This window comes from Eutrigla gurnardus (assembly GCF_963514095.1).
Source record: "Eutrigla gurnardus genome assembly, chromosome: 3".
NCBI lineage: Eukaryota > Metazoa > Chordata > Actinopteri > Perciformes > Triglidae > Eutrigla > Eutrigla gurnardus.
The window spans coordinates 1180274-1207345 of NC_139917.1; the positions used below are offsets into that span (position 1 = coordinate 1180274).

Consider the following 27072-nt stretch of genomic DNA (forward strand, 5'->3'; position numbering starts at 1 on the left):
TGACACCAGCACAGCTGGCAAGTCAATATGGATCTATGGACACTGATGAGTGGTTCAAACACCACATTCTGAACAAAGTTCTCCGTCTACACAAACAACGGAACAATGCTTCTCTGATGACACATCACAAACAACTGTATAAAAAGCCCTTCTCAAGACTGAAGAATTGGTCAGACTCTTAAGGAGTCTGCCCCTATCTGGCCAGATAGTTTGCTCTGAAGCTGTATGTCGGTGATGCAGTCCGCTTGGACACCCTGTTTGCGAGGGCTTTGACTTATTAGACTTTGTCTGTTAACAGTCTGTCTGTAGCGACTGCTAGCCTGTTTTGGACTCTTTATAGAATAAATGACTAAAAGCGCTGTTAGGAGTTGTATTCTTATTTCTCATCAGGTGATCATAAACTGATTTCCACCACAGTAGTAACAGATCCCCTGAATATTTTTTTAATAATAATAATAATTTAAAACAGCAAAAGAGCAAATTATTTGAGTCTCAAACGTTTACTAACCTGTCAAGTTATAAAGATTTACACAGATTTTGTGTAATCATAATAATACACAAAGTGTAATATTGTGTAGATTATGCGTACATTTGTACACATTGTTACACATTTTATTGCTGTATGGTTTGTAATAAATGTCTATGTTATTAGTCTTGTAAATGTAAGCACACGGAGACACGTGTTTTGCGTTAACTCTCCGTTTACTTCCGCAGTTTCTTCCTCTATACAACTCTCATCAGGTTAATCATAATACCACACAGGTAACATACTCCACCTAGTGGTAGGAGTCATATATTCACATACATCACATCTTCCCCTTTTAAGATATTCTCCAAATCAATTACTCATCATTTCTACTTACTGACTTAACATTTCACAGTCTAACAAAGTCAACACTTGCTTTGAAGTAGGCCTACACACAATAAAAACATCATGAACTACTGTTATGAGTGCACTTTCTAACCTCCTATAATTCAAACTGTGCAGCCTCTGATTTTAACCGAAATTTACTTTACACCTCACAGGCAAAGCATATTCAACTTGAATTCTGAAAATCAATTAACTACATTTAACATAAAGTGCTTTATCTACACTCATCAATACTTCAAACAAACTTAACCAAAAGTCTTTACTTTTACATTAAATTACATTATCAATTGCTGCTTATCACTGAGCATAACGTTTTGGTGGCCTGATTGGCCTGCCACACCTTGACCTTTTAACTGGTTCTTCTCTGTTCACAGTTGGTGTCACAGTCCCTTTCAGTGGTGATTTCACAGGTGATTGCACTGGTGACTGTGCCTGTGATGGCATGGGCCTATCAGTCTCTGCAAGTGTATTGGTGACTGGATGAAAGTCCTCCACATCTACAGAGCGTGATTGTGGAAAAGTAATTTCTCTAGTTTTCATCAGGTGTCGCCGTTTTCTCCTGTAGGTGTTTCCATCTGGAGTTTGGACTATCACCGACCTGGGTTTGTCATGTCTTCTCACAACAACTGCTGGTTGCCAGTTATCTTTGACTCTTACTCTCACCTTATCTCCTTCCATCAGAAGTGGTAACCGTCTTGCTCCTCTCTCAAAGTACTGCTTTTGTTTCAGCTGCCTCTCCTTGATGCTGTGGTGAACATTGTCATACAGCTGTGGTCTCAGCAGCTGTGCTGATGTTGGCAGTTTAGTTTTCAGTCTTCGACCCATAAGCAGTTGGGCAGGGGACAGTTTCACTCCATCCAAAGGTGAGTTCCTGTATTCCAACAGAGCAATGTACGGATCACTCTGGCTCTCTTGTGCTTTCTTCAGTAATGTCTTTACTGTCTGTATTGCTCGCTCACTTTGTCCATTCGACTGGGGGTATCCCGGGCTGGATGTGGTGTGTACAAACTCCCAGCTCTCTGCGAATGTCCTGAACTCAGCACTTGAGAATTGTGGTCCATTGTCTGACATGACCTCGTCTGGAATGCCATGTCTTGCAAACATCGATTTGAGGGCTGTCACCACATGTTGGGTGGTCGTCCCTGTGAGTTTAGCAATTTCAGGATACTTTGAATAGTAGTCCACACACAGCAGATATTCACCTTGCTCATAATGGAACAGATCTACTCCAACCTTTGCCCAGGCTCTCTCTGGAATGTCATGGCAGATGAGTGGCTCTTTAGTGTTGCTCCGCCTGAATGTGTTACAGATAGCACACTTCATTACAACATCTTCAACCTCCTTAGCCATGTTGGGCCAGAACATGACGTCTCTCGCCCTTTCTTTACATTTGACAATTCCTAGATGAGCTTCATGGACCCTCGCAAGCATGTCTGCTCTCAAGCTACTTGGAACAACAAGTCGCGTGTTCTTGAATAGTAGACCATCAAAACATGTAAGTTCCTCTCTGAATGTCCAATATTTTCTGATGTTTGCTGGTACATGTCGTATTTCTGCTGGCCATCCTGTTTGGACCATCTTTATGACCATCTGCAATTCCTCATCAGCTGCTGTTTGTGTTCTGAATGTGTTCAGTTTCTCTTCTGTGATTGGTAGGTGAGCTGTTAGAAGATGGACCTGTAGTTCATCCTCCAGGAGTTGCTCTGATTTCTCTTTCAGGTAAGCTCGACTCAGTGTGTCTGCGATGTAGAGCTCCTTTCCAGGCTTGTAGCTGAGCCGCAAATCATAGGGTTGGAGACTCATCAGCATCCTCTGGAGTCTCGGTGGAGCCTGCTGGAGTGATTTCTTAAACACAGTCTCTAAAGGTTTGTGGTCTGTTTCAACATGCACTGTCTTTCCATACACATATTGTTTGAACTTCTCACACCCATACACAATCGCCAAAAGTTCTTTTTCAATTTGTGCGTACCTCTTCTGACAGTCAGTCAGCGCTCTTGAGCCATAAGCCACCGGCTGTCCATCCTGGGTTAACACTCACTGCATGAAAAGTGGGATTTTCGTCAGTTAGCGGCCCTGTAAATTGCCGTGGAAGTTCAGGTTTACGACTGCACACGGCAATTTGCAGGAAACACCGAAAACTGACGTGAATTGCCGGGAATTGACGTGGGCCTTGCTTGGCAGTTGTCCCCCCATGACCCCCCTCCCCGTAATCCTAGGGGAGGCTTTAACATGTAAATGAAAATGCTCTGAGCTATACAAATGCAAATCAGGGTAGCAGGGGGAGTTTTACCCCAGGTGACATTTTTCTGAAAGGTGTTAACTTCATTTCATCTTCATTCAAAGATATAACTTCATGTCATCTTCATTCAAAGATACACAAAACAATTTGCTTCAACAATTACTTTTAATCAGGCTTTGCCACAAAGGTAAAATGTACATTCATGCAAACAACATCACAGTCTCCTAGAGCTCAACCACTGTGCATAGTGGCATGACTACAGTGACCCTTTCTTTGGTCTTGCTTAAATGCACAGTGGATGTGTTAACCACACATCTCCCAGCAATGCGCTCAACAGGCAGAAATTATGCTGGGTATGACGTGTCTGTTCCCTGCAAGCTCCAAACTTCTATTGGCTTTCCATAAAAATTTCTGTCCGGATGGGGATGAAGCCAGGAAACTTGCGCAATAACATGTTTAAATGCAGTACCTTTTGACACAACATTAGCAACTATAAACTGCTTTATAATGGCTGGTCGTAGTTCTGCTAGAGGGTCAAGGATGGGTTCATAGATCATAGATGAGGTCTGTGTTCGAAATGCCATACTAACGTCCTACTCGTACTTAATTGTGACGTAAACGCACGTAGTGCGTTCACATACAATAGTATGTGAATTTGTGTACACGAGAAATGCCCGGATGTATACTGCATTGGCAAGAATTTCTGAGTATACAGCGGACCTTTCTAAATCTACTCAACTTCCCCAAAATGCATTGCGGCTCGTCTGACTTCTGAAAAGTTTTGGATAATGGCGGACGACTGCGGTGATTCTGGCGACAGCCCGACACAAACCGCGTACACATGTAAGTATACTGTAACATGACTTTTATGTTTCCAGCTGACTTTTAAATCGTATTGATAATGAACGTTACTTTATTGTTGTTGGCATTGTACGTTAACGTTACGAATCGAAGGTCCTGCCAGCCGGCTAGCCTACTGGCGGTAATTTACCATAGGGGTTAGCGAGCGCAAGCGAAGCGGAAAATGTGCCGTTTTTACCGACGTTAACTAATAATATAGTGCTTATGTTAAACCGTGGTTATATATTTACTAACTGTGATTAATAACGCCGTGCACCGTTGTCCGTTAAAGGGACGGATGCAGACACTGGGCGCCTCATTCAGTGGAGGGAACGATGAGGAGAAGTTCACCGGCAGGAGGAATGCTGCTCTGAGAGGCTTCACTTAAGAAAATGTGGTTTAAATGTTATAATTCTTATATGCAGGGCTTAACAACTACTGGTGCATATTTAGCTTCTCAATGATATAAGGTTGAACACCAGCGTATATAGATGGGAGATGTACTGCTTTCCTGAGATGTCTACCTGAAACGTTCTGTTTAACAGTTATTTTAGTTGGCAAGAAATCATCAATGAACTGTAACACTTTTCTACGTGCTGTTCTTCATATAGGATGTTTATTGAAGAACATGGGATGGAGGGAAGGTGGAGCCGGATGGACAAAGAAGAAGTGGGAGAACATGAAGCAGAAATGCAAGGTGAGTTGGAAGCAGTTTAAAGTATTGAACTCTAAAGCATAAAAGAAACCAGATGAAGTTGTCTTTCTTATAAATAATCAGGGAAAGGCATTGCTGGGTAATATCTACAATGTGTTAAAACATCAGAGTCCATGAAGTTTTACTTATAAACTGCACTACTGATAAACACAAATAAAACCTCAACAATAATCATGTTCCTGCAACACAGGGATCTGGACATTTGGAGCAGACACTGCAGCTACAAGCCTCTGAGGATGTCCCAGGACTGCTGTTGCCTCTGAGGATGTCCCAGGACTGCTGGAGTTGCTGGGCTTCGTCGCTGTCACCCCCATCACCACCGTGGAACTATGGACATGGAACCCATCTGTTCTGTTAGTAAGCAGTGGACGAGGTTCTCCGTGGAACGCCTTGAAAGACAGAAGTCCTTCCTTAAAGAGACTAACGTTAACTCGAAGAAGAGAAGATGGGTGAACAATCCCAAGATTGCGGTAAGAATATGTTCGGTGACTGCTAGCTAAGCTAAAATTAGCAAAGCAAGCCCAAGCTAAAAGTAGCTTAAAAGCTAATAGTCCAAGCTAAAAGTAGCATAGTAGCCTTGTAAAAGAACAAGAGAGAGGAACCAGTGTAACGTTAAAGGAAAACACCACCGCATTTCCATACTGAACTATGTTCTGCTCTGATCTTAGACGAGGTGATACATACCTCCCTCTCCTCTGTGCGTGCACTCAATGGCTCTTGCGTGCACTCCGCGCAGCGCTAATTTGCTAGCATGTAGCTTGTCCTTAGGATCCAAAGGGGGGTGAAGTTAGAAGCGACCAAGCACTTCCACGTTGTCCCTATTTAAATACGGTTACGTGAGTAGTTACACGACCCAAGTTTGGTTACACAAAATGAAACATGCCAATTTTTCTAAGCGGATAACAAGGATAACTATATAGTATGGCGGAATAACAACAGGAAGCACTTCGACGTCGGCGCAGTAATATCATCACTCCGCTCCCCCTCTTACTTCCGTCAATAGAACCTACGTGACCTGCACGCCGTCGCCTGCACTACCTGTAGTAGTTTGTGCACAGTTGAGGAAGCATCAGGTTGTAGTAAGATAGTTTGTGAACAATCAAACATCATGGTTATAACGTGCATCGTACAGGGTTGTGAAAACAAGCAGTAGGTATATAGTCCCGTCATGTTTTGAGTGATGATATTACTGCGCCGACGTCGAAGTGCTTCCAGTTGTTATTCCGCCATACTATATAGTTATCCTTGTTATCCGCTTAGAAAAATTGGCATGTTTCATTTTGTGTAACCAAACTTGGGTCGTGTAACTACTCGCGTAACCGTATTTAAATAGGGACAACGTGGAAGTGCTTGGTCGCTTCTTACTTCACCCCCCTTTGGATCCTAAGGACAAGCTACATGCTAGCAAATTAGCGCTGCGCGGAGTGCGCGCAAGTGCCATTGAGTGCACGCACAGAGGAGAGGGAGGTATGTATCACCTCGTCTAAGATCAGAGCAGAACATAGTTCAGTATGGAAATGCGGTGGTGTTTTCCTTTAAGTTGCTTTGTTAAGTGTATGTTGTTGGTCTTTTACAGGAAGCAGTACGCCGTCTTCACAACTCAGAGACGAATTGTAGGCGCTACGAACCGGAGCAAGGGTAAGATTTAAAGAATATGCTTTCATTCTGCTGTATAAGGAAATAGATGCGTTAACAGTAGATACCGATCTTAACTGTTCATTTTGTTTTCACAGACGAACCTCGCCTCATAACGAAGTTGTGACCTCTTACTTGCTCGGAGCTTTGTCCGCAAGTCCGGATTTCTATGACGCTGATAGTGACGCCATTGTGTGTAAGTAACTTTTACTGTTTTCTTCTTCCTTGTTTTAATTTTACTGTGACTTAAGTTTTCTTATTCATGCCACTCATTTAATTGTTTTCCAGCTGCCTGTAAGACATACTATGAAACGGTACGCAGGAGCTTCAGACACACACAGCCTGATCTCGCATCGCAGGCGGAAGCTGTGAAGAGGTTACTTATTAGATTTATTAGATCCGTTTTTGGTCAATGTGACCAAACCTACCTAAACCTATTTTTCAGGTGCATTAATAGATGTGTTGTGTCCATGCGCAGTGCATCGCGCAGTACTGATTGTCTTTATTGATTGTTTTACAGCTGCTGGAAGCGAGACGGAGTGTGCTTGCTGGCGATGAGGTGGACCGTTGGAAGTGCGCCACCACAGACATGATGTCTGATGAGGAGGACGGCGTCGTTGGCGGGGTGTCTGGATGGATTGTGCGACCTCCATCCTCTCGTAGCCAGGAGCTCACCGAGCTCTGTGCAACTCTACAGTCGTGATTAGAGAAGACTCCCAAGTACAGGGCCACGCACCGCAGGCGGCTGTAAAATTGACCAAATTCGGACAGAATGTCGCCAGTTCATTTGTTTGTTGTGTGGGCAAATTTGTACAGTTGTGTGTTGTGTTGTCAATAAAGCTCTTTCTTTGAATACTTCCTCCTGGCAATTTTTCCTTTCCTCAATAAATTAATTCATATTTATATTTATAAATATATAAATAAATAAAAATAAATATATGTGTGTGTATATATATGTATAAATATACATATATATATAAACATATATGTATATATATATATATATATATATATATGTATATATAGTGATAGATCTGCTAACCAATCACTAGTGATTATTCTTGTTTAAAAGACCCAGTGTGACCAATAGTAACACATCTGCCAACGGGGGTGGGGTTTACATTTATAATGACTCATCAGGTTGACCAATAGTGACAGATCTGCCAACGTGGGTTGGCTTTACATTTATAATGACCAGATCTGCCAACCAATCACGAGCGATTATACTTGTTTAAAACTAGTGGTTTCATCCAATCCTGAGTGAGGATATTCAAGCCATCTCTGGCCAGGCGCGGTTTCGCTGCTATTCATATGCTAATTAGAGCCTTCGCTGTGGTCCGTTTTCGACCATTTTCGGCACAGACGAACGCGGCGTTCGCAGCCTGTAAATTGTTGTTAACTCCCGAAAATTAGGGAGATTTCTGGGCGTTTACAGGGACGAAAATCCGACTTTTCATGCAGTGACTGCTCCCAGACCTTCAGAGCTTGCGTCGACAGACAGTGTTATATCCTTTTTCACATCAAAATACCTGAGCACTGGGGCTTTGCTCACAAGCATCTTCAGCTTTTCAAAGCTTTTCTGCTGCTCAACCTCCCAATGCCAAGCTACGTCACCCTCCAGGAGTTTCCGGAGCGGCGCACTCACGTCAGAGAGGTTTGGGACAAACTTTGCCAGATACTGAAGCATCCCTAAAAACCTCAGTAGACCTGCCTTGTCTTCAGGTTCGGGCATGTCCTGTATAGCTCTGACCTTCTCCTGGTCTGGTTTCACTCCATCCGCAGACAGAATTTGTCCGACATATGTGATCTCTGTCCTTCTGATCTTACATTTGTCTTTGTTTAACTTCAGGTTGATGCTTCTGATCCTGTCCATCAGCGCTCTCAGTCTCCTGTCATGCTGTTCTTCATCTTCACCCCACACTAAGATATCGTCCACTATGTTCATAACTCCCTCCAAGCCTTCCAGTCTCTGTGCAATGCACTTCTGAAACACTTCTGGAGCTGATGACACTCCAAAAGGAAGTCGAAGGAAGCGGTAACGTCCATACGGGGTGTTAAATGTACATAACTTGGAACTCTCCTCGTCCAACTGTACTTGCCAAAAGCCATGATTGGCGTCCACAACAAAGAAAACCCTTGCATTTGGCATCTCTGCAATGATCTCTTCAACTGTGCGTAGTGGATAGTGTTCCTTTTTTATAGCCTTATTGAGATCTTGGGGATCGATGCAGATTCTCAGTTTGTTGGGCTTCACCACAGTGACCATGCTGTTCACCCAGTCTGTGGGCTCAGTCTGCTTTACGATAACTCCAATATCCTCCATCCTATCCAGTTCCGCTTTTATTCTGTCCTTCAGTGCTATTGGCACTTTCCATGGCGGGTGAATGACTGGAGTGACATCTGGATTGAGCTGGATGTGGTGCAGTCCTGGCACGCACCCTAGACCAGTGAACACATCTTCATATTCACTCAGAATGTCAGTATTGTTTTTCTTATCTACACTGTACACTCTTCTGATTAGTCCTAGTTTTGTGCAGGATTCTCTTCCAAGGATAGCAGGTGAGTCTCTCTCTATTATCTGGAATTCCAGCTCATATTCCTTGTCCTTGAAATCACACTTGAGCTTTGCCTTGCCCTTTGTTGGTATCATGTGTCCAGAGTAAGTAACTAGCTTACATCCTGACGTCTGTAGTACAGCATCCTTGTTTGTGATTTTCTCAAAGTCTCTCACTGACAGCACGTTGCACTCTGCTCCTGTATCAAGCTTTACAGTTAGCTCACTGTTGTTTAATTTGAGCGTTCCATTTATTACTGTTGTTGTTCACTGTTGAGACTGTATCCAGCTGAAATCCTGCATCTGTTTGCTCACTTGGCCTGATATCTATACATCCCATAAACATGACATCTTCTTCTTGTTCTATCTCATGTACTTTTTTTTCAGTTTTCCTTGGTTTAAACTGTTGTTTTTGTGACCTGCACACACGACTGAAGTGGTTCTTTAATTTACACTGGTTACATATTTTCCCATATGCTGGACACTTCTTTGGCTAATGGACGTAGCCACATCTCTTGCATTCTCCCTTCTCTTTATCAGTCTCATACTGCTTGCTACTGGCTTTCTTCATTTTGGTAACTGTTATCTTATCCACGGCTACATCTGCTTCCTCATGTAGTGCTTTCATGTGACTTTGCGATACCTCACTTGCTCGACAGATATTCACAGTTTTTGTCAGGTTTAAATCTGTCTCTCTGAGCAGCATCTCACAGTGTCATTGTTTATGCCACATACTACGTCTTTTATCAGTTCATCCGTCAGCTGCGCAAATTCACAACCCTTTGCCTTGTTCTTTAGGTCCGTCACGTAGGCATCAATTGTCTCACGCGGCCCTTGGACTCGGGTAAAGAACACGTGTCTCAGATATGTGATGTTCTTCCGTGGCTCACAGTAGTCTCGAAACATTTCCTTAAGTCCGTTAAAACCATCCACATCTTCATCAAAGTCCATGGTATTAAATACCTTTAACGCTTCGTCTCCAGCAACATGAAGGAATGTCGCACATTTCACCTTCTCACTCTTCTCTTCGATGCCCGTTGCAATGAGATAGAGTTCAAACTTTTGAATCCACGTTCGCCAGTTTTCTGCCAGATTTCCCTCGAAGCACAGACTTTTCGGAGGCTTTAATTCTTCCATTTTTTTTTACTTCTGACACCATGTAATAAATGTCTATGTTATTAGTCTTGTAAATGTAAGCACACGGAGACACGTCTGTGTTGCGTTAACTCTCCGTTTACTTCCGCAGTTTCTTCCTCTATACAACTCTCATCAGGTTAATCATAATACCACACAGGTAACATACTCCACCTAGTGGTAGGAGTCATATATTCACATACATCACATGGTTGACTATATTACACAAATATATCCAATGTAAAAGTTAAAGCTCTGATCTATGATTTGAAAGGTTTGAAACCCCCCCTCCCACATACACCCCTCCCCTCTGTGCTCCTCCGAGCTTGTATCGTTCTCCCCTCGCAGCCTCCCGATGAACTCAAGCAGGACGCCGTTTTACTTTCCCGGTGTGTCCGGGACTTCCACAACATGTACAAAGCAGTAATAGTGTTTATCACGGCCACGAATGATGAAACATTATCGGTGTAAATGCAGCGGTACACTCTTAGAAATAAAAGTGCTAAGTAGAACCATATAAGGTTCTTCGGCTTGTCCTCATAGGAGAACCCTTTTTTTCTCCAGGTAGAACCTTTTATAAAGGTTCCACCTGGAACCCTTTTGGAAGGTTCTACCGAGAACCCCACATAAAGGGTTATACCTAGAACTGTGTGTGTAAGGTTCCACCCAGAACCCCCCATGAGAGGTTCTACAAAGAACCCATACTGGGGGTTCCACCAAGAACCCTTTCATATTTCAAGGGTTTCATCTAGAACCTGCACAGGGAGTTCCACTAAGAACCCTTTCATTTTTCAAGGGTTACGTCTAGAACCCACACAGGGAGTTCCACTAAGAACCCTTTCATTTTTCAAGGGTTTTATCTACAACCCACAAAGGGAGTTCCACTAAGAACCCTTTCGTTTTTCAAGGGTTTTATCTAGAACCCACACAGGGAGTTCCACTAAGAACCCTTTCATTTTTCAAGGGTTTTATCTAGAACCCACAAAGGGAGTTCCACTAAGAACCCTTTCGTTTTTCAAGGGTTATGTCTAGAACCTACACAGGGAGTTCCACTAAGAACCCTTTCGTTTTTCAAGGGTTTTATCTAGAACCCACACAGGGGGATCTAAAAACAACCCTTTTCAAAGGTTTTCACAAATAACTGTCTTGTCCTCTGAGGGTTTGTTGAAGCCAATTATGTAATAACAGCCGATAACGTAATAACAGCCGATAACGTAATAAATTTGCCCTTTTTGAAATGTTATAGGCCAATAACGTAATAACTGGCCAATAACGTAATAAAAGTCCTGAAACGATAACGTAATAACTTTTGGCCAATAACGTAATAATTTATTACATTATTGGCTGCTTATTACGTTATTGGCCTGATAAAAGAAAAAACTTTGCAAATGTAATAAGTGAGCCAATAAAGTAATAATATATATCTGTGATAAAATCTGTCACTTGCGCTTGTTTGCAAACATAGACAATGGCAAGATATGAAATATGTATGACATGTAACTCACTCTTGAAGACAGTAAAACAAATTTCACTCTTAAGGATTTTTGATTTCCCATAATTGACCACTAGATGACAATGGTGTGATTAACTTTCTTCAGTTGTCCACATTTCCTTGCTTCCTATCCAGCCCACATGGTGAGAGGTAAGCAGTGATGAATTTTCTTTGATGAACAGTTGATTTTGTTAAAATTCTTGAATGTACCACACAAACTATCTTACATAGTTAGTGCAAGAGGATATAACATTATTGAGAGTGTATTCAAAGTTAACTGACTACAGCTAGCCAACTGTTGGCTAGCTATTAGCATAATTAACTCTTTGTTTGCTAATATCAGAGCCTATCAACCTTTTAGAACTCTGTTGGTACGCTGGCGCTCCCATGTACGGAAGCCCTAAACGGCCATGCATACATACATTTTATTTCATCCGTTTTCTCGTGATAACGAGATAATTTTCATCCGTTTTCTCGTGATAACGAGATAATTTCCCTCCGTTTTCTCGTGATAACGAGATAATTTCCCTCCGTTTTCCCGTGATAACGAGATAACAAATGAAACGTGATAGGCGAGATTTCAAATTCGGTAAAGTTGGAAAGATATTCACAGATTCGAACTGACCATAAAGAGACCCTTGATGTGTGTAGTGATTTTGGAGTCTCTGTAGGCCTACTGTATAACAGTGGAGTTATTGATTGTCATGCAATTTGCAGACGGTCCCTGCGCACTCGCCCGGCTGCCGGTTGCGCATGGAGATCAATGTTCTCCGTTCAGCTCGCAGGACGGCTTATTTATGTAAAAAATCGGGGTTTTGGTGCTTGTAGCTCGTAGTCTATGATATTACGGTGAGACTGTGGGCCCTAGTTTCGTAGACCAGGCGCAGTCAGCTTTCAGCGCACCTGCGCCGCGCCGACGGGGTGTGTCCGCCTGGACTTTGCAAGTTTCGTGCACCGCGCAGGCTCGCGCAGGCACACCTCCCGTCTCGCCCACCGGCGCAAGTGGGAAAGAGAGAGGAGAAGAAGGCGTGAGTGGGAGACGAGGAGGAGACGAGGCGTGGACTGGGATTAATACAGCCGATTCAGATCTTCACCAATCAAATGAGCTCCTCTCCTCTCCTTTAATGCGTAAGGGGAGGTTGAGTGCAAGATCCGTCACTTGACAACCCGATGACAGAAGCAGCGCCGCCGCTCCCACCACGCGCATCACGCGCTGTGCGCGCGTATCATAATAATAACAATGCCCATATTATAAAAAAAACAGGAGAGAGAGAGGGAGATGTTTTGGTCCGAGAGGCTGAGTTTCCGTTACGCGTGCCATCCGCCTTTGATCTGACGTCAGATGTGACGGGACAATCTATAAAGATATAAATTCACGTGTTGATTCAATGAGTTGCATTAAATAGTGTTTGTTGTGATTATTTATTGCATTTAAATGTGCCTGGAACTGTGGAAACCTGCCTGTGAGGTCTCGGTGACGTGTGCGCACTGCGCGCCGTCAGCCAAACTTCCACTCCGCCAGCTGTGATTCGCATTGAATGAATGGACTTTATTTACGCCTTGCGCCTTGCACCGAAAGTAGACCAGGTTGGAGCTGGCGAGCTTTCAGTGCAGTCTCGGCGAGGCTTTTTGCCACGAAACTTCCGCTACGCCAAGCTGAATCTGTGACGCCTCCCCCTGCTGCGCCGCCACACCCATCTTGGCGCAGGCGATCCACCAAACTGCCAAACTGACGGTGCGCAAGGCTGCGCGGGTCGAAACTTGCATTGCGCCGGCTCCGCCACCCTGCGCAGCCCTGCGCTGTGCCACGAAACTAGGGCCCAGAGGCATCATTTGTGTTAAAAACGTTTCACTTTCACTGATTTATTGATCCCGGAAGTTCGACTCTGTGAATATCTTTCCAACTTTACCGAACTTCAAAATGATCTCATTATCACGGGAAAACGGAGGAAAATGATCTCGTTATCACGGGAAAACGGAGGAAATAAAATATATGTATGCATGGCCGTTTAGGGCTTCCGTACCCCATGCAACAGCGTCTGTACTTTGTAGAATATCTCTGGAACCACACAACACACTTAATGGGGAAAATTGCTATCACTACTGCTATTAGTTTCGTTGTGTGGATCCTGAGATATTCTACAAAGTACCGACGATGTCGTGTGGGAGCGCCAGCGCACCAGCGGAGTTCTAATTAAATGAAAAGTGTGTGAATAACTTTGTATTGCCCTTAACTTTGTATTGCCCTTGAACTGAATCTTTGGAGCTCTTGCCATATACGTTGTACATATACGTTACACATATACATACATATACGTTACACCATTTAATATTCAGAATTTACAGTTTAAAGAAAAGTATGACACACCTTAATCTTTAACACAATTGTATGTATTTCACAGATCTGCAAAGATGAAAATACTGCAAACAATCTTTGTCCTCTCCTGTATCATCTGGGGATGTGCAGGACATGGACAGAGACAAATGTCAGATGACACTTATGATGTGATACTCAGTGCACTGAAGGGGGAATTCAATATTCCTGTAGCAGAGAGAACAAGGATCCAGCGTGCTGCACTTATTCGACTGTGGCGGAATAGGCAACATTATGCCCTCGGTGAGGATGGCCAGACAATTACATACAACGGAAAACTGGTAGCTAGGAAGTCAACTATCGCTGCAGTTGTGAACAAGGCTCTCGATGAAACCAAAGGTTCTGGTGCAAGAAAACTGAACATACAACTTCGGGAAGAATCAGTCGAGCTAGTATTCAAGACTCATTGGACAGATCAAGACGCTACCAACTGCATAAGGCTACCTTTGAAAACAAACCCATTCCAAAATCCATTAAAGCCAAAGCAGTTCAAGTTCGTCACCAGATAGACCTGCTTGACATGGGTAAATGGAGAGTCAAGCATGCTAGAGCTACGTATCGGTACATCCTGACGATAATAGATGTATTTAGCAGATACACCTGGCTAAGACCACTGAAGACTAAACACAGCACTGAGATTGCCAGACATCTTGAGGACATTTACACTGAGCATGGTCCGCCGAAGGTTATACAGCATGATCAAGGAAAGGAATTCAAAGGAGCAGTAAAAAAATTTATGGAATCCCTTCAGGTGAAAATAATTCAGAGCTCGCCATATCATCCCCAGAGCCAGGGTAAAGTGGAGAGAAGCCACCGTGTACTCAGGAAAAAGATGATGTACGACTTAGTCAACTATCAACAAGGAGGAATCAACTGGGTCCAACATTTACCAACATATGCCAGGATAATGAATGAAGATCCAAAGGAGGTTTTGAGCTGGATGTCTCCTTTTCAGGTGTACTATGGAAGAAAAAGTCACAGATTGTCCAACAGGTTAACCTGTTCCCCAGCTGAATTTCCTGAAGAGCAATGTCTACCACAACATCAAACACTGCCCACCCAAAAGCATAGGCTTTTGTTTGAAGATAAGCGAATAAAGATTAGGAGAAGGGCACAAAAGGCAACCCAGCACTGCGCACAGCGAATGACTTTATCGAGAAGTCATAAACCCTCTGTATATAGGGTAAATGACAATGTGTTGGTCAGAGTGAAGAGTGGTAATCACAGAGTTTCAAAAAAACATTTTGTAACTCCAGCTTTAGTTGTGAAAAGAAACCTAAAGTTGCACAAATATAAGGTTCAGTTCCATATGCCAAATAGCCCCACTGCAACACAAAAGTGGTTTTCAGTGTCTAATGTCACCAGTGTAACAAGACGAGAAGAAAAGCAGCGCCCAAAGTCTCAGCCCAAAATAGTTCAACAGATGCACCTGCGAATTCCTTATACACATGAGGACAGATTGGAGTATTTTGAATCATCAAACCTGAAGATTCGCTTTGACCCGATGCCAGATGGCAGTTGCCAATTTGCTGCTATTGCTGACCAATTGAGCACTATTGGAATTTTCCGCTCTGCATCACTATTGCGCAAAGATATTGTGGCAGATTTAACACTTCATCCGTATGGAATCGATGGGACACCCCTTTCAGAGTATGTCGAGGGGACATGGGCAGATTACTTACAGAGGATGGCACTAGATGGCACATATGGTGACCACCTCACTGTTCAAAGAGCATCACAGATATTCAATGTTCAGTTTCTTATTCTCTCAACTCTTGGTTCAGAGGCAGCCTCTGTTATCTCACCAACTGGTTGTTTTTGTGAAAGCTTGCCTGTCTTGGTTCTTGGCCATTTTGCTGAAGGACACGGGGAACATTATGTTAGTTTAGAGGGACCAATATTTCCTTATATTCAGGCCATTCAGGAGGCTGAGATGAATCGAGTGTCTCTTGGAAATAACTCCCAACCTGGCCATCTATCTGACACTGAACCCAGCCCGACATGTATGTCTAACACTGAATCCGGCCCTGTGTCTGATGTTGAAGATGGCCCACTGTCTAACACTGAATCTGGCCCTGTGTCTGATGTTGAAGATGGCCCACTGTCTAACACTGAATCTGGCCCTGTGTCTGATGTTGAAGATGGCCCACTGTCCGACACTGAACCCTGCCCTACATGTATCTCTGACAATGAACCTGTCCCTATGTTTGATGTTGAAGTTCAATCTACGGCCAACACTTTGCCAGCATCCCTCACCATGTCAGTCAATGAACCTCCATATCTACCCACAGAAGTCCTGTCAATGATCATTGCCTGTTCTCTCAATCAAGACATGTCCATGTTAGGAACGTTCAATCGTGTCTCAGTCTTGTTGCACCATTTCATCCTCATATTCACATCAGAGAGAGGCTTGCTGAGAATTTGGAACTTGAGAAAAATAACAACTGTTCAATAAGCGTTATGAAACTCTACAAGGCTGCTGGACGTGGCAGTGGTATCAGCACACGTCTTAAAGAGCTGTTTAGCAAGGACAGTAGATGGATGAAAGCCTGGATTGTGTTAAGTCATGTGGCCTTTGGCCAGTACAAAATTAAGGACATCTACTGGAAGAAGAACTGACCTTTTTTAGTTGGTGTTTTTTCTTTGTTTGTTTTTTTTCAGGTAAGCAAATAATTTAAATGTTGTTTTTTTTATGATGAATGTTTAGTTCTTTAAAAAAGTGACAATTGTACAAAGTTATTTTGAAACTGCTATATGTTTTAATTTACAGTTCAGGGTCTTGAAAGAAGTTAAAAACTGAAACCAGCAGATTTCGACATTCCAGTTATTTAAGGAGAGGAGAGGATATCCTTAATTCTTTCCTGATTCTTTCCAATTGTTACAAAGTTTAATTGTTTAATAAAGCTTACATTTTTCTTGGCCAACATGTGTGGTCATTTCATTTGAGAATATGTCATCCTCAAAGAGGCATAGTTTTCATATTAAAGGTCTACATGCAATATATAAATTGTCTGTGTTTATAAACATAAGTGTTGGAGGCACAGACTGAGGAAGAGACTGAGAGAGTATTTATTTTCACAGTTATATCCAATTATAAGTTCAATAAAATATTTATATCAAATGACATATTATATTATTGGCTCAGTTATTACATTTGCAAAGTTTTTTCTTTTATCAGGCCAATAACGTAATAAGCAGCCAATAACGTAATAAATGATTACGTTATTGGCCAAAAGTTATTACGTTATCGTTTCAGGACTTTTATTACGTTATTGGCCAGTTATTACGTTATTGGCCTATTACATTTCAAAAAGGGCAAATTTATTACGTTATCGGCTGTTATTACGTTATCGGCTGTTATTACATAATTGGCTTCAACAGGGTTCTACAAAGAACCATATTGTATTCTACAGATCAGTTTAGTTCATATTATATTGTGGTCATTTATCATGTTGACATTGAACAAACATTCAAAACATTTTAATGAGAAAAACATTTATTTAAAGATAGTCAAACAGAACAGGCTGTGTAGGTCCCAGGGGAGAACAGGTCAAAAGTCAGCATAGGTCCAGTGGAATCAGCAACATGACAGGCCAGACACATCATGCTGTCCTCAGTCGTGGATTTGTGTAATCTCCAGCAACGGTGACATGCAGAAAGGGGAGACAAAAAAGAGTTTTAGTTCCATCAATCCAAGGTGCATTTACTGTGCCTTATTGTAAGCTATCTACAAACAATAAAATAATGCATGGTCCAATGAAAGTAATCAGAGTACATACTGTATGTAGTTATCGTGACAGTGGAACAGAATCACGAGAAAGTGAGGGAACCCCACAACGTTTTCACATTGATTTAAATAATGTTAAAATACTTTTCAGTGTTATGTTACAAGTACTCAAAATGTCCCAGCAATCTCAGCAAAACCCTCTTTTTCAAGCCAATGGCACACTTCGGCTTTCGTCCAAGCTGTGTAAGTAATTTCTACAAGAAAACAAACAAACAAGCAAACGAACAAAACATAACAAGAAACAAATGCTTAGTCCACCTTTCACCAGAAAAGTCCTCAGCTAGGGTCAAACATGCTGAAATAAGATATTACATTTAGCTCACCTTGATTCTCTGAAGTTTCTTCTGTTCTCTCTCTCTTCTGTTCTTCTTTGTTCTGTTCTGTTCGCAGTAATCACTATTGGTATGTCACACCTGGTTTGTAGAGGGGGAAGACCAGACTATATGGCGCAATCCATGGGGCAACCAGCTCTTAACTCACACATGACAGCAGCCATTGTGCCAGCTCACAGGCCCAACACACCAAACCTTGCCCTTTCCCCTGGGAGATCAAGGTTCAATTCCTGGCATCAACAAACCCTGATGTAGTAGCCCCAAAGTCAGTGTTACAATATGATTTTTTCATCAGTTAAGGCTTGGCCTCTGACATCAAAGACTGTTCTTTATCACTGAACTTTTGTGCAGCTTCACAACTTGACTAAGCCAGTAAGCAGGATACAGCAGCCATGGGATGAGGCCGATCATGGAAAAGTATGAGGAGGAGACAAATACATGAGTAAAATTGTCTGTAAAATAAGTGTTTAATTGTCTGTCACTATTCCACACATCACCTCAGTTGGCATTAACATGGTCACTCTTCATCAACCAGGCCTTGAACTCACAACTTCAAACTGTATCTCTAGATCACGTGACTTGTAACAAACTTTCAAAAGCCTTTGTACAGTGAGTAGTATAGCTCACTTAGATGCCCCAGAAAGAGGAGTTATATCCTTGCTGTAGGGACCCAGGGTTCAATTCCCCTGGCTGCTTCTTTGCTGTGTGTCAATTTCCTCCTGAAGAAGGGAGTAGTGTAACTAAACTTTAAAAAACAAACACGATTATAGCTGCTGCGCAGCAATGGGTCGGGTCCGGACTATTTTTGGCAATTTTAAGCAATTCTGAGCAACAAACAGGAGAATAGGAAGGCAAGACAGTTGACATTGTAATGTTGCACATTTTGCACCAGTTGAGGCTGAAATCCACAATTTCTGGAACCAAAGACCATTGTCTATCACACTGAGCTAATTGGCAAATGGCAACTCAACTGTGGCGTCACAAATTGAGTAAGCCATTCACTGTCGCGCAGGCAGATTTGAAAACACTGTAAAAATAAAAAAATAAAATCAGTTTTTGGGATACAAATTCTGATATGTTTTTGTCAAACACCATCTACCATGACTCTAAAATTTTGTACATTTGTTACACAAAGACTACCAGGTATTTTGATGTGTTACCATTATCAACCTTGCTGGGGCTTGAACCCACATCGTCTGGCACCAAGAACCAGCTCCTAGCCAACTGAGCTAATTGTCTGGAAGTGCAATCAGCAAGGTATGATATCTGTCAACATCGGAATTTAACCTGTGACCTAAAAGCAGAAGTCACAGTTTGTACAGACAGAGCTAAACAGACACATGATCAGCTCCCACTGTCTGACCACTGACATGAAGGAACGGTCAACCTGGCTGTGTGAGTGTGTGTGGCGAGTCAGAGGAGTCCCTGATCTACACATTCTGCTGGATAGCTCAGTGGGTAATGGTACGGACTTTAGATTTGGAGGGTGGGGGTTAAAATCCCAGTCACAGCTAATCTTTGCCTGGGTCAACAAGATTGTCTGATGAAGGTCTTGCTTTCTTATAATTAATGGTTGTGAAAATAAATTGGTAACAGAACATTTCAGTTTCAAGACTGCCATTATTTGTATGTCTGATCAGAATGTGTAAGGTAATAGACTAGTATGGTGGACCTGATGACTCCACCCAGCTAGCAGGTTAGCTCAGTCACTACTGCCAGTGACTTTAGACTGGGTGGCAGGTGTTCAAATTATGTTGCAGTTTGATCAACAGGATCTGGAGAAGAACAAATAAACAAAAAAAATGGATATGAAAAGTATTTGTATCAGTAGTCACAAGGAATTGTATTTTGCAATGTATGGAAGTATGTCCCTGGTGACACAGGATCTTATACCCATGCTTTCAACAATCCCTGAAGAACTCTTTCTTCCAAAAACGGTTCTCTAGATCAAAATAGTTCTTACTGGAACCCTTAGCGTTACCAAGAACCCTTTTAAAACCTTTTATTCAGGAAAGGGGTTTTAAAGGGTTCTCTCGATCAAAATGGTTCTTACTGGAACCATTAGTGTTACCAAGAACCCTTGAAAAACCCTTTCTTCGGGAAAGGGTTTTTCAGAAGCAAATGGTTCCAGGTAGAACCTCTATGGAGCTAGAACAGTCTCATAATTCATAAATGCACACAGAAATTCATAAATGCACAAAAAAGATTTACAAATGTATTTGGGGATTTGTATATACATGTGACTCAAAACACAAATACATTTTCAATGCACACACAAATATGTTTCATTTCATATGTAAGTAAAAAATATTCACATATAAAAAACAAGATTCATAAACATATTTCCAATGCACACACAAATCTAAAAAAAAATCACAAATACATGAATGTTAAAGTATTTGCAATCTTCATCAAATACGCATTTGGGGCTTGTTACATTCATATATGAACTGTTGGACCTGTATTTACAAAGTGCTTTTAATTTGTAAACCTCCCTGCATTTGTGTGTGAAACTTTTGAGACTCCCCTGACGTGACTCTGATCCACAAATGCGTTTTTTCTAAGAGGAGGTTGTCTGTAGCCAATCAGATGTCTCCCTCCTTTACAGCCAATCACGTGAGTGTCTCCCCTCCTCCGGACGGCGGAGACGAAAGATGGCCTCTGGCAGTTCAAATGTAAGTAAAAAGTACTCATTTCTTGTGAATCTTTTACATAAGTCATATTCCAGAAATATGAATGACTGTTTAGCATGAATCGTGACGCTAAATCAGGTCTGAAACCTGTTTTCAGTGACAGAAAGTAAATGCATTCAGCTGTATTTTTTGTTTGACACTGAAATATAACAGGCGAAACATCGGAATTAATTTATTCACGGCCACATTAAGTTAAATTATTAACTTAACCGATTATCCATCTGATTATCCGTCCTGCTGCGAGCGAACAACTTCTATCAGTGGTGACTGACTGTATATAAAAGTAAAATATAGACTATAGTCTAATATATAATGAGCTCCTGACGCTCAGCTCAACGGGTGAGGAGAACACCTGTAGGCGGAGACGCTCAGAGATAAAGTCAACAGCAGCGGATCAGCTGATCTCTCCCTCCGTACAAACGCTCCGTTCTGATCCAGCTCCACTGGACTTTCAAAGTAAAGGTGCCGCAAGCTGTAAATTAGTTAAATAGTGAAACAGCAGCGCTTTTATAGCCGGTTTTATGATTAAACTCTGAACATAACCTGGTCGGGACCAGGTTATGAGCTAAGCATAAGTTACCGTGGTGATCTAAAAGAGAGCCACCTTTGTAGTACAGCCTGACTGACTGACTTGTAGTACAGACTCAACATACCTCGCTAACAGTGGCGTGCACAGACATTTTGGGGGGCAGGTGCTCAGGGGGGAAGGGAAGGGCACTTTTTAGCGCATGCGGAACACCTTATTATAAAAAAGTTACACGCACATGTTGAATGAAATTTTAATTTTATTTGTATCATTCTCTACACGTGAGTTTCCTATAGAAAAAAGTCACACCACCAACAGATAAAATCCACATCCTATATTAACTATATACAGTCATTGTTAAGTCCCAAGATGAACTCTAGACATCTCGGCGAAGTAGATAAACTTCACTTTGCCCTCCACTGTCTTCTGTTTACCCTCCACTTCTTGCTGCGTACTGCTTTAAAGCAGCATCCTTCTTGGTGCCATGTCTTTAAAGATGTTGATGACCTCACTGTGGTTTACCTCAATGTCTCTTTCAATGGCAAGCAAGAGAAGGTCAGAGAGCCTTTCCTCTCCACACAGGCTTCTTAGTTTCGTTTTTATGATTTTCAGCTTGGAAAAGTATCTTTCAACTGAAGCAGTCGTCACTGGTAATATTGCATATATTTGGATCATTTTGACAAAGGCAGGAAAGATCAGCTGGCCATTGTTTTCCCTCAGTATTGCAAATATCTCTTGTAGGTTCTTTGAAGTGAAGCTGGAGTGGAAGACCTTTAGTTCTGTCTTAAGCTGCTCCTCATCTTCTCCATAGAACTCACAGAGAATGTGCACCGCTTCTGTGGCTTCTGTGTTTGGTGTGCCTACCCAGTAAGCATGTACAGTTAAGGGCTGGAATGACTCAATGATTCTTGATGTAGGGCTTCCAGTGTTCTCCCCTTTGAATCTCCTGTTCATCTCCTCAGTCATAATATCCAGGAAGGTGAAGTACACGCTACTCCTGAAATATGCCTCCACTGACTCAAACTGAGCTCCTACTTGAGACACTGTTGGGTTGTGTTGGTAACGCACTGGCACTTTTCGTTTCCTCTCCTGACCAGGCACCACAGTAGGTACTGGAATATTGAAACTCTCTGCCTTTTCTGTTGCACATCCAAATATTTCTCCAAATTTCTCCTCAGACCTCATGGAGCTCAATGTGTGAAGAACACCATCAATGACCTTGTGGGCTGTGGAATGGTCCAATCCCTCTTTCTGGAGGGAATCTGATGCCATAGCAGTGACTTCAAACACTGGGGTTGTGATCTCCATGCACAGAATGAACAGGAAGTTGATGGCATTCCTGTACATCTGCGCATCACCTCTGGCCAGGTTTGGTGGGTCACTTTCAGTGATGTCATCCAGGAGCATCAGAACAGCTTTCAGATTTTTCTGAAGTGCCTTCAGGGCTTTTTCCCTGCAAGCCCATCTGGTATCTGACAGCTGCTGAAGTGCCAAGACACGCTGTCCAGGAAACAAGGACTCCTGAAATCTGACTAGGGCAGCATGGCGCTTTGGGGAGCCTGTGCAAAAAGCATACAATTTCTCCACCAGGTTGAAGAAGGTCACAAAATGTTTGCTGGATTTTGCTGCTTCCACCAGTACCAGATTGAGGCAGTGGGCTTTGCAGTGCACATAGAGCGCCTTCTCATTATGTGCACGAATCCTCGCTTGTAGGCCTTTGTACATGCCACTCATGTTGGCTGCTCCATCATAGCCTTGGCCATACATTTTGCTCAGCTCTAGGCCATTCTTCTGGAGAAGGGACAACACAGTGTTCTCCAGCTCCTGGCCTGTAGTGGAGTCTACGTTGCAGACTTCAATAAACCGCTCCTTGATTGTCATGTCATGCAAATATCGCACAACAAATGACACTTGCTCTTTGTGTGAGACATCAGAGGTTTCATCAAGGAGGATGGAAAACATTTCGGCCTTTTTTATTTCGTGGTTTATCTCCCTTCTGATGTAAGTGGCTAGTGCTGCAATGATGTCATTTTGGCATCTGTTGGAAAGCAGTGACACCTGGGGCCTAGTCTTGGTGTCTTTAGCTTTGGAAACCTTTTCCAAATGCATTTTCAGGACACTGTCATATCGAGAAAACACATTCACCAATTCACGGAAATTGCCACGGTTGTCACTGGACTCACTCTCATTATGCCCTCTGAATGCTTGTCCCTGACGTGCAAGATACACTGTGAGGTCAATCAATCTGGTCAGGATTTCCCTATTTGCCTGCCTCTCTCGCTCTCTAACTTCCACCCCCTTTACATCTGAAACATCAAATGCAGACTGGAGGAGCTTTTTTTGGAAGTTGGTCCATCGAACCATGCTTGTCATGTGCATCTCTGTGATGGAGTGTTGCTTGATTTTTTCAAGAGCAGTGCCCCACTTTCTGATGCCATCAGTTGTCCAGGCTGTTTTACTTTTGTATTTTTCCTCAGAGAGGAAAAGCCGACAGCTAAAACAATGCATGGAATTACCAGCAGGGGAGTATTCCAGCCACACATTCCCTGAAAACCACTGCTTCTGGAATGATCTCCCCTCTGTATTTTTTGGGTATGGTATATCTGGCTGGCATGGGCCCCGACTGCAGCACATCGAAATGTATTCATTACCCTTGATTTTAAACGCAGAAACATGTGAAGGATCCGTTGGATAAGGCAAAGTCGCTATCTTGCTCATCTCTTTTCTTCTTTCATCTGGCTCATCTCCCTGTTTTCCTTCATCCACCTGCTATTCCTCATCCACCTGCCCTTCCTCATCCATCTGCTCTTCCTCATCCACCTGCTCTTCCTCATCCACCTGCTCTTCCTCATCCTGCTGTTCTCCCTCATCCTTTTCTGTCTCTGTGTCTTCCCTGAACTCTTCCTCATCTCCTGTCCTGGTAGATGTTGATGGTATAGAGCTTCCCTGCTGTGGCTGGCTACAATATAATAATAATAATAATAATAATAACCCTTATCACAATAATAATAATAATAATAATAATAATAATAATAATAATAATAATAATAATGATAGCTTCAACAAATATGCCACATTAGTTTAAATATGGGCTATTACAGCAACATGACTGGAAGTCTTGACTTATGGTAGCCTACAAAATAGCTATTTTAATGCCTGCTGATTTTGTACAAACCACTTAAAAATAAAATGTGATAAGACTTTTCAATACCATTAGCCCAAAGGAGCAGATCAATAGCATATAGCCTAACTAAGGCACACAACAGTTAGTGATTCTGACTTTGACTCTGACCTTCCATCGTGTGGCTTTCCTTTCATCCAGGAGAGCAGAGAGCTGCTTCCCTGTGCTGCCTGCTGTAGCTCTTTTATTCGTTCTTTTTTCAGCCTCTCTTTTCTTGGCATTGTGCTGCAATTAGTAAATCAAAATCAATATACAATTAACAAAGAGACCAAAAAGTACGAGAAGAAGGAGTTAGCTGCTAACTGTTGTCATTGAATAGGCCTACAGATGGGCATTTTTCACATGAGGAACTTCCCGTTTTTTTCTGCCACAAATAAATGTGTTAATTTATGTTGCCTGACAAAACCTATACAACAGAAAATGTTCGTCCTAACACATTTGCAGATTTGCAATTGCAAACTCTACCGAAATAATTTGTAGCCTAATAAGCCTATGGTCGTCCTTGCGTTATCTGTCATTGGGCTATACAGCGTAAAACTTTATCAGGTGACCAGTCGGCTAAAAATGCTTAGTTGTTTGTTGCTGTATGAGACATTTTACTGCACAACAAAATGATTAGGCTACACGTTGGGCTTAGAGGGCAAACTATACGATTTTACTTGATCTGTATGTTACCTGGCTGGTGGGAACACGGGAGAAGATGCCTGTCTGCGACCGTGCCTGCTATGCTGGAGACGCTTCTGTTTACTGAAGCGCATGTGGTGCCCTGCGCGTGCCAGCGCGAGTGCACGTGACAAAGGAAGAGAATTGAGTCTGGTCTGTGCAAGGGGGACGTGGCTCATTTTTGGGCATTGTTTCAGTCGTTTTTAATCGCTTAGGTTTTTAAAAGATCATTTCAAAACCGGCCTCAGTAAAATGTTAATAATATAAAAAAAAAAAAAAAGTTTCAAAAGGGCATTTTCGTTGATAAAGGGCAAAAGTCCTGGTGCGTTAGCACCACCTAGTGTCTATGTGTGCACGCCACTGCTCGCTAACCCACTAAACTGGCTTCGCAGTACACAGGACAGAGGAAAGATGAACGTTAGCGGAGCCGTAAGCTACGGCCGATGACGCCGCTGCGTGAATGACTCCTGACACTTAAACCTAACTTGCTTCTGTAATGCTAACTCTAACATGTCAAACTGTATGATGTGTTTGAGGACTAATTTATCTAACTAACCAGCATACGGTAGCACCCGAAATGGTAAACACAGCCGATAAACAACCAAACAAAAAATACAGCTGAATGCATTTACTTTCTGTCACTGAAAACAGGTTTCAGACCTGATTTAGCGTCACGATTCATGCTAAACAGTCATTCATAATTCTGGAATATGACTTATGTAAAAGATTCACAAGAAATGAGTACTTTTTACTTACATTTGAACTGCCAGAGGCCATCTTTCGTCTCCGCCGTCCGGAGGAGGGGAGACACTCACGTGATTGGCTGTAAAGGAGGGAGACATCTGATTGGCTACAGACAACCTCCTCTTAGAAAAAACGCATTTGTGGATCAGAGTCACGTCAGGGGAGTCTTAAAAGTTTCACACACAAATGCAGGGAGGTTTACAAATTAAAAGCACTTTGTAAATACAGGTCCAACAGTTCATATATGAATGTAACAAGCCCCAAATGCGTATTTGATGAAGATTGCAAATACTTTAACATTCATGTATTTGTGATTTTTTTTTAGATTTGTGTGTGCATTGGAAATATGTTTATGAATCTTGTTTTTTATATGTGAATATTTTTTACTTACATATGAAATGAAACATATTTGTGTGTGCATTGAAAATGTATTTGTGTTTTGAGTCACATGTATATACAAATCCCCAAATACATTTGTAAATCTTTTTTGTGCATTTATGAATTTCTGTGTGCATTTATGAATTATGAGACTGTTCTAGCTCCATAAACCTCAGCCCTTGTGAAAGAACCCTATTGGAACCCTTATTTCTAAGAGAGTATGGAGTTAGATTTGTGTCTTTATTACATGCGAGAAAATAAATGATCTGAGAGAAGAAAAAAAATGTTTGAGAGAAAAAATTATCACACTGATAGCAAAAAAGCATTTGATGAGAGAAAAAAATATATTTGAGAGAAAAAGTTTTCATACCAATAGCAAAAGATAATATTTGAGACTAAAAAAAGTTTTGAGAGAAAGTATTTTCTCATAGAACATAAAAAAATATAATTTTTTTTAAATTATTTCTGAGAAAAAAAAAATCTCTCTCAAAATATTTTTTTTGCTATCAGTGTGAACACATTTTCTCTCAAAAGTTTTTCTTCTCGCTCTCAAAACCTTTGCTCTCGAAGCAATTTCTTGCTCTCGTGTCAGGATTTTGCTCTCGTGTCAGGATTTTGCTCTGGCCGTGAAAATGATGTCAGGGGCGGGGCCACGTTCCTATTGGCCGGTCGGGTGAGCCCCGTCTTGGGAGTCGAACTGAGTCATTACGCCATTGTCGATTCACAGGCTGTGTTCGAAATGCCATACTAACGCACTGCCTACTACATACTCAACGTGTATGTACTGCATACTGCCTACTAAATGAACGTTTGAGTATGCTGCTGTTCACATGGAAGTTTACACATATCATACTACATTTTTTTTTGTTTTTTAACTTTATTGACATCTCGTCCTCATCTTCTCTCACGTAACT

General features: G+C 42.0%; 1 long non-coding RNA gene across 1 annotated transcript in view; it reads right to left on the bottom strand.

Moving 5' to 3' along the window:
* LOC311010493 overlaps positions 1-27072 on the bottom strand; it is a 315498-nt gene that overhangs the window by 286375 nt on the left and 2051 nt on the right. The gene's annotated exons all lie outside the window — the stretch shown is intronic.